Source organism: Apium graveolens, chromosome 10, assembly GCF_009905375.1.
Source record: "Apium graveolens cultivar Ventura chromosome 10, ASM990537v1, whole genome shotgun sequence".
Lineage (NCBI taxonomy): Eukaryota > Viridiplantae > Streptophyta > Magnoliopsida > Apiales > Apiaceae > Apium > Apium graveolens.
Genome location: NC_133656.1, coordinates 70700594 through 70709852, shown reverse-complemented (window position 1 = coordinate 70709852; position 9259 = coordinate 70700594).

Sequence of the window (9259 nt, the reverse complement as noted above, 5' to 3'; positions counted from 1 at the left end):
GAGAGGGAATGCAGACAAGAAACTGTGAGATCTACATCAAACTCCAAAGATGGTACAAGATATCAGGAATCAAGCAAAGGAAAAGAGCAAGTTGCTGAGAATGAAGACAACTCCAGTCAAGATGACTCTGATAGTGTTGATGAGCATCTTGCATTTCTGTCCAGGAGATTTGCAAAGATGAAGTTTAAGAAAAACACTAGAGCCACTAAACCTCATAAGAACATGGTGGACAAATCAAAGTTCAAGTGTTTCAATTGTGGTATAAGTGGACACTTTGCAAGTGAGTGCAGAAAGCCAACCTCTGAAAAGAAGAAATTTGACCAAGTAGATTACAAGAAGAAATATTTTGATCTGCTCAAGCAAAAGGAAAGGGCTTTCATTACTCAAGAAAAAGATTGGGCAGCTGATGGAGAGGAAGAGAATGAAGATGTGGAGTATGTCAACTTAGCTCTCATGGCTGATTCTGAGGAAAATGAAGTTAGTTCATCAAGCAATCAGGTAACAACTCAGGTAATCACTACTGATGTAACACAACTTACTAAAGAAGAGTGCAATGATGCTTTTAATGACATGTCTACTGAATTGTATCATTTGCGTGTGTCTCTTAAATCTCTTGCTAAAGAAAATAGTAGGATTAAAGAGAACAATCTGTTTTTAAGTAATAGAAATGCTATGTTAGAAGATAAGTTGATTGACCTAGAGAAAACCAAGCTGCATTGTATATCTGTTGAGAATGAACTAGCTGAATCTATTAAGAAAGTAGAAATACTTTCTAATCAATTAAAGAGAGAGCAAGAGGTGATTAAAGCCTGGAAAACATCTAGGGATGTTAGTGCTCAAATTGCCAAGGTCCAAGGAATTGAATCATTCTGTGAAACTGCCTGGGATAAAAACAAAAAGAAACTGGAATTAATTGATGGGCTGTCAACGGATGTGGAATCAACGGATGATGAAGGTTATCCGTTGAAGGAAGAAAATGAGCATCCGTTGAAGGTTCCTCAATTAAAACAGGCAGATGTTTCTATTAGTGAAAATCTAAAGAAACTCAACAAAAAGTTTGGTTCAACTTCCAAGAACTTTGTTAAAGAAGAAGCAAGCACATCCAAAGATGTCAGTAAGGTGAATATAGGGCACATGACCTTAGAACAGTTAAATAATAGGCTCAAGATGGTTGAGGATAAAAAGGAAACTAAAAGAAAATCTAACAGAAATGGGAAGGTAGGTGTTAACAAATATAACAATTACACACCTGATAGGTATGCTCCTAGAAAAAGCTGTGTGCATTGTAGTAGTGTTAATCATCTATCTGCTAATTGCAAATCTATTAAGAAAACCCCCATAACTGTACCCTCTTCCATGCCTAACATGTCTGCATCATCTCTACATGCTATGCCTACTATGTCTCAACAGAATCCTTATGCACATTTTGCAAACATGCCATATTTTAACAATCCTTATCTTGCTGCATTTAGTATGCCTCAAATGCCATGCAATATGCCTATGTGGAATAACATGTATGCACAATCCATGCCTTATCATATTCCAAATGTGCTAAATGATTCTGTGACTAACCCTACACCTCAACCAACTACATCTAAGACCAAGGTTGACTCAAAGTTACCTAAGTCTAGAGATGCAGGAGGAATGAAGTCTAGGAGAAAGGCTAACAAGAATGGACCCAAGGAAACTTGGGTACCAAAATCAAATTGATTGATTTTATGGTGTGCAGGGAAATAGAAGAAATCTATGGTACTTGGACAGTGGCTGTTCAAGACACATGACAGGAGATTTCTCCCTGCTCACAGAGTTTAAGGAAAGAGCTGGCCCTAGCATAACCTTTGGAGATGACAGCAAAGGGTTTACTATGGGATATGGCTTGATTTCAACAAGGAATGTCATCATTGATGAAGTTGCATTAGTTGATGGTCTCAAACATAACTTACTGAGCATCAGTCAACTATGTGATAAAGGGAATACAGTTTCCTTCAATTCTGAAGCCTGTGTTGTCACTAGTAAGAAAGACAACAAAGTGGTTCTAACTGGAGTTAGAAAAGGAAATGTGTACTTAGCTGACTTCAACTCTGCAAATGCAGAATCTATTACTTGTCTCTTCAGCAAAGCAAGTTCAGTTGAGAGTTGGCTATGGCACAAGAAGCTATCCCATTTGAATTTCAAGACAATGAATGATCTAGTCAAAAAGGACCTAGTAAGAGGAATTCCTCTTGTTGAATTCTCAAGGGATGGTTTGTGTGATGCTTGTCAAAAAGGCAAACAAAGGAAAGCATCATTCAAAAAGAAGCTTGAAACAACAATTGATGAACCATTACAGCTGCTACATATGGATTTGTTTGGACCAGTCAATGTATTGTCAATTGCAAGAAAAAGATATTGCTTAGTGATTGTAGATGATTTCTCAAAGTTTTCATGGGTCTATTTTCTTGGATCAAAGAATGAAGTAAGTGAAATCATTATCAATCACATCAGGCAAGTCAATAATCATCCTGACCTGAAGGTTAGGAATATCAGGAGTGACAATGGAACTGAGTTCAAGAATTTATCAATGAGGCTGTTCTGTGAAGAAAATGGAATCATGCATGAGTTCTCAGCTCCAAGAACACCTCAGCAAAATGGGGTAGTTGAAAGAAAGAACAAATCTTTAATTGAGGCTGCCAGAACAATGCTTGAAGAATCAAAGTTACCAACATATTTCTGGGCTGAAGCTGTTAATTGTGCCTGTTTCACTCAAAATATCTCTTTGATCAATCAAGCTAAAGGCATGACTCCTTATCAGTTGTTCAAGAGAAGAAAACCAACTCTAAACTTTCTTCATGTCTTTGGATGTAAATGCTTTATACTAAGGAATCAATCTGACCATAAAGGGAAGTTTGATGCAAAGGCTGATGAAGGGATATTTGTTGGTTATTCAGCTGGAAAATCTTATAGGGTCTACAATCTAAGAACCAACATTGTTATGGAATCTGTGCATGTTGTGTTTGATGATAAAAAGATTGATGGACTAACAGATGAGGGACAATATGAGAGACTCAAATTTGACAACATTGAGATATATTGTGATGATAGTGAAGAGGAGACTGATGGAGATAACACTTCAAAAGGGATTCAAAACATGCCCTTGGATAATGCACAAAATACTGCATCCGTTGAAAGTCAGAATTCTGCATCCGTTGATAGAGGCAATGCAGTATCCGTTGAAAGACATGGTGTATCATCCGTTGAAGTACTAAATGAAGCATCCGTTGATCATAGTTTATCAACGGATAATCGATTTACATCATCAGTTGATAGAACTCCAAGTTCCCTGCAAAGGACCAACAACTCAGGGGGAGTTTCAACTAGTCAACACTCTGTCTCACATCATGACAATACTGAGGCCACCTCATCTAGAGCACATCTTCCACTTCAAAGGAAATGGACCAAGAATCATCCCTTTGAATTGATCATTGGTGATGCATCATCTAAAGTGCAAACAAGAAGAGCTACTCAAGATGAATGTCTGTATAGTAGTTTTCTATCTCAGGAGGAACCTAAGAAAGTGGAAGAAGCCTTATTGGATCCAGATTGGATATTAGCTATGCAGGAAGAGCTAAACCAATTTGAGAGAAACCAAGTTTGGAAGCTGGTACCCAAACCAAAGAACAAGAGTCCTATTGACATAAAATGGGTATTCAGAAACAAGATGGATGAAAATGGCATTATCATAAGGAATAAAGCCAGATTGGTTGCTAAAGGCTATTCTCAGCAAGAGGGAATAGATTTTGATGAGACATATGCTCCTGTTGCAAGACTTGAAGCCATCAGAATTTTTCTAGCCTATGCAGCTCATGCCAATTTCAAAGTCTATCAAATGGATGTCAAGAGTGCATTTCTAAATGGGAAATTAGAGGAAGAAGTCTATGTAAGTCAACCTCCAGGATTTGAAGATCCAAATTTTCCAGACTATGTATATTATCTGTTGAAAGCACTCTATGGACTGAAGCAAGCACCTAGAGCCTGGTATGAAACCTTATCAAAATTTCTTTTGGAGAATCACTTCACTAGAGGTACTGTTGATAAAACTCTCTTCTTTAGGAATGTTAATGGCTCTAGTATACTTGTTCAAATTTATGTAGACGACATAATATTTGGTTCTAAAGATGATAAACTTTGTAAAAAGTTTGCTAAGCTAATGCAAAGTAATTATGAAATGAGCCTTATGGGAGAACTAACATATTTTCTTGGTTTACAAATTAAACAAGTTAGTAATGGAATTTTCATTAGTCAAACTAAATATATTCATGATCTTTTAAAGAAGTTTGACTTAATAGAATGTTCATCTGCAAAAACTCCCATGGCCACTGCCACCAAACTTGAATTAAATAAGACTGAAAGGTCTGTGGACATTACAAGTTATAGAGGCATGGTTGGTTCACTTTTATACTTAACTGCTAGCAGACCAGATATAATGTTTGCTACATGTCTGTGTGCTAGATTTCAAGCTGATCCTAGGGAGTCTCACTTAATAGCTATCAAAAGGATTTTCAGATATCTCAAGGGTACACCAAATTTAGGTATTTGGTATCCTAGAGAATCTGGCTTTGATCTAATTGGTTATTCAGATGCAGACTATGCAGGTTGCAAAATAGACAGGAAAAGTACAACAGGCTCCTGCCAATTCCTGGGAAACAAGCTTGTATCATGGTTTAGCAAAAAGCAAAATTCAGTCTCTACTTCTACAGCTGAGGCTGAATACATTGCTGCTGGAAGTTGCTGCTCTCAAGTGTTATGGATGAGAAATCAACTCCTTGACTATGGACTTCATGTTGATAGAATTCCTATCTTTTGTGACAACACAAGTGCCATAGCCATAACAGAGAATCCTGTACAGCACTCAAGAACCAAGCACATTGATATCAAGTACCACTTCATTAGGGAGCATGTCATGAATGGTACAGTGGAACTACATTTTGTTCCAAGTGAACAACAAATTGCAGACATATTTACCAAGCCACTTGATGAATCAACATTCACAAGATTAGTAAGTGAGCTAGGTATGCTTAATTACTCTTAAAATTCATGTCCTTATTGCAATTTGAATTGAAGCCTGAAATATATTAGTTGCTAGAACAAATTTGACTTTTAACAAAGTTTATACCATCAACGGATGTTTCCTATCCGTTGAAAGTCAAAATTGCTCTATCAACGGATATTCATTATCAACGGATATTCATTATCCGTTGAAAGACAAATACATTTCTGGAATTTTTATCCATCAACGGATAAAACTGAAGTACCTTTCAACGGATGACAATTTGCCTTATCCATTGAAATGACACATCAGTCGATTCAGGTGTTTCACAGCCGTTGATTCTATTTTCTTAACCGTTGATACTCATACATACATCTGTATGTATTGGTTTTAAAGGTAGTTGTTAGAATACTTACAGTTTATTCTTAAACGGCTGAAATTCACTAACATATACTTATTGATTAATCTTTTACTAATTTTTTTTTTGAAAGCATATAAGCCCTTCTGATTTTTCATTTTTACTTTACGCTTTCTTAAAATTTCAAGCATTTACCATTTTCTCTCTGCAAAACCTTCAAGTTATTCTCTGCAATTTCTACTCACAACAATGGCACCAGTCGTGAAAATTATGTCTCAATCTGGGTTCATCTATGAGAAGAACAATTTCATAGCTTTGGTAGAAAAGAATGAAGCCCATTCAGACTATCACAAAATGATGGACTTCATCAAAAACTGTAAACTTAGCTATGCAATGCTGGAAGCCCCAACGATTTACTGTGAAGTAGTTGAGGAGATTTGGACCACTGCTGAGTTCAACTCCATAGATATGACTATCTCCTTCACTCTCAAAGGTAAAAATCACTGTATTAACTGTGATGATTTACAAGCATGTTTTAAATTACCTGAGAACAATGCCATGACACCACACACTGATAATGATGTATCCAGCATGTTAGATTCCATAGGTTATTCTCTTAACTCTGCTAGTTTAGGGAGTATTAGAAGAAAAGGCCTTAGGAAAGAATGGAGTTTTCTTGGGGATGCCTTTATAAAGGTTTTCTCTGGGAAAATTAGTAATTTTGATGCCATAACTTCATCTCTTGTTAATATGCTCTATATGCTTGTTTCTGATAGGTATTTTAACCTTAGCAACTATGTGATGCTAGAATTGGGTACTAGATTAGGTAACAAAGCTAATAGACCTAATAACATCTATTATGCTAGATTCTTTATGTTATTGGCTAACCATGTTGCTGAAGGTTTGGTCATAATCAATGAGAATAATAAACTCAAGTGCTGGACACAAGAGAAAAGAGTTCTTGCAGATTTATTGAGAATGGATCTCAACAGCAGTGTGCCATTGGTATATTTACCAATCATGAATGCACCTCAGGTAGGTGAGGTAATTGCTTCTACAACTCCTACTTCTTCCAACCCCTCTATTTCTTTATCTTCTAGTGTGGCCAAGAAATCTGTGACAATGCCCCAACAGATTTCTACCAAGGTCACCAAAACTAAACTTTCAAAATCAAAGACAAAGAAAACCACCTCTGTTGTTTCTCAAAAGACAACAGTTGTAACACCAACCATTAACCCTGAGGGGAGTGAACAGGGTGTGAGTGGTGAGGGGAGGGGTGAACATCAAAGAAACCCCCAGGATAAGGAAGGAGAGTTAAGTGCTTCCCAAGCTAGCCAAGCCACAGTTTCTCAAAAAGCTGTGGTGGTTGAAAAGGTATCTAGCACATCCCTAGTTGCATCCTCCCAAAAGGATGTTACTATTGAAAATAGTTCCCAACCAGGAACACAGAACAAACGAGGGAGGGACACTGAAGCCAAACACTCACCAACAAAAGCTTTTATTAGAAGAAAGAAGGCTAGAACCCAATCTTCTACACAGGGTGCACACACTGCAGAGATACATCCATCTGTATCTATGCCTTCTCAAACTCAGTTTAATGTGGCTCCAATAAATGTGGAGTCACAGCCCCATTCTCTCACAATAATCACACATCAATCACCAAACACTTCATCACCATCTCTGGATGTGGATATGTTATTCCCATCAATTCCTGATTCTCCCTCTTTACAACTCAGGGAGGAGCCCCACTCAAATACAGGTGATCATCATCTCTTAGATGATTTGTTGGATCACCCGCAAATTCTTTCAGATATAATTGAAGGATCTGTGTCACCACATCTCAAATCAATCTACACAGATTCAACAGTTATATCACTTTCAATTTCAACTTCTTTTCCTTCTTCAACGGATATCACTCATCCGTTGACAAGTGGTTGCTCTTCAACGGATAAGCTTAACAGCAGTTATCCGTTGATAACATCAGTTTCACCTTCAACGGATATTCCACATCCGTTGATAGTCTCTCCACACATAACTGAATCAATTCCAAGTGTAGAAGACATGAATACTGTGCAATCACTCTTAGGATTGAGGGAAGGGAGTGAAAATTTGAGTGAGAGGCTGGGTTGCTCCCAGGCAAAAGGAGAGATTGAGAGCTCAAAAATGCATGCTATTTCTTCCAGCATGGCAAAAGTAAGTGAGAGGAGTACCACCTTAGTAGGTGAAGGTGAGGGAGTGAGTTGTGTGAGCCAGGGGGAGCCCCTGATGCAAGAAAATAGAGAAAAAGAGAGAAAGGCAGGTACAGTAGATATAAGGGTGGAACTAGCCATTGCTAGTGAGTCAATGATTGTGGATGATGCTGAAAAGGAAAGACAATTTCAGCAACATTACAAAGCTGTAATTGATAACATTTCCTTGGATGCTGACACTTTTACTCATCCTGTGTCAGCCTATCAAATGTTGGCTGCTCAGGGCAATGAGGAGGCAGAAAAGACACTACATCTAGTACACATAACAGAATCTCTTCAAAGGGATAAAGCTGCTATTAACAAGATGCCTTCTACAGCTGGTGAGCCATCTGAGGAATTTGGAGTAAATTCTGATGATGATGACTCTGTTTCTTTTGATGGAAGCATGAACTTAGGGGGAGATGAAGGCCCTAGTTCAATTCCAAATCTACCTGAATGGGCTTTGACAAAGGAGTATAGATCAAGGGAATTCAATGTCTCCTTAGTCAAACAAATCAACACTATTCAACAGGCCATTCAGATCACTTCACATGCAAGTATCAAGGCTATCCTTCAAGCTCACCTGGACTCACTGCATCTCATGAAGTTGCAGCAAGTAAAGCAGAATCTGAGTATGGATGATCTCAGGAAGGATATTGCTGACTTGAAATTCTACAGTTCTGAAAAATTGGATTCAGTCATGCCCTATGGTACATTGCAGGACTTGGTTTTGAGATTGAAAAAGGAATCAGTTACTGAGAAAAGGCTGGCCAAGTTGGAAGACAGAGTTCAAGTTATTGAAGATTCTGTGGCCACCATTCTTCACAACCAACAATCTCAAACCAGTCTCCTAATGCAGCTGGCAAAAGCACAAGGCTTGACCCCTCTCCTTGATGATAACAAAAAGGGGGAGAGTAAAAGGGAAGGGGAAGGAGAGCCATCTACAAAAATTAAAATATCTAAAGTGCTAGTTCCTGCCATCACTACTTCTCCAATCATTCAAATCAAAGGAAAGCCTGATGGAATTGATTTGATTCAGCTAGCAGCAGCTGAAATTCAAGTGAAAGAGCAAAGGAGGAGAATTGATGAAAGGTTGCAACTGTTGTTTGGCTCTACACAAGATAAATCAACATCTGTGAAATATAGCACAAAGATTGAACCAATCAACATGGAGCTCAAGCCAGTAGGGAGACATAAGGATGGAGAAGCTTCTTCCAAAGAACTACAAGCTATAATTCTCAAGCCCAATAAAAGATCCAATAAGGACTCTACAAAGAATCCTTTAAAAGAAGTGGACTTTCCTCCTCCAAAAGCTGATGAGAACAAGCTTTTAGGTAGGAGTATTGCTTATCTCAAAGAGACCATGGATGAGGCTGTAAGGAGAAATAGGGCTATTATCTCTAGAGAGGGAAAGAGCATATGTGTGATGCAAGGACATCCCAAATTCTCAATAGCCAAGAAGGAAGAAGTCAAGCAACTAAAGGCTGACAAAAGAGCACAAGCAAAGCTTGAACAACAGCTAAAGTCAAGTCAAGTTGAAGAAGAGAAAGGAATTGAAGTCAGGGGTGAAGACAAGATTGCAAACCTAGATGAGGTTTTTGGGAGTATATTTGGTGAGAGTATGGAAGAAAGAGAGGAATGGCAGAA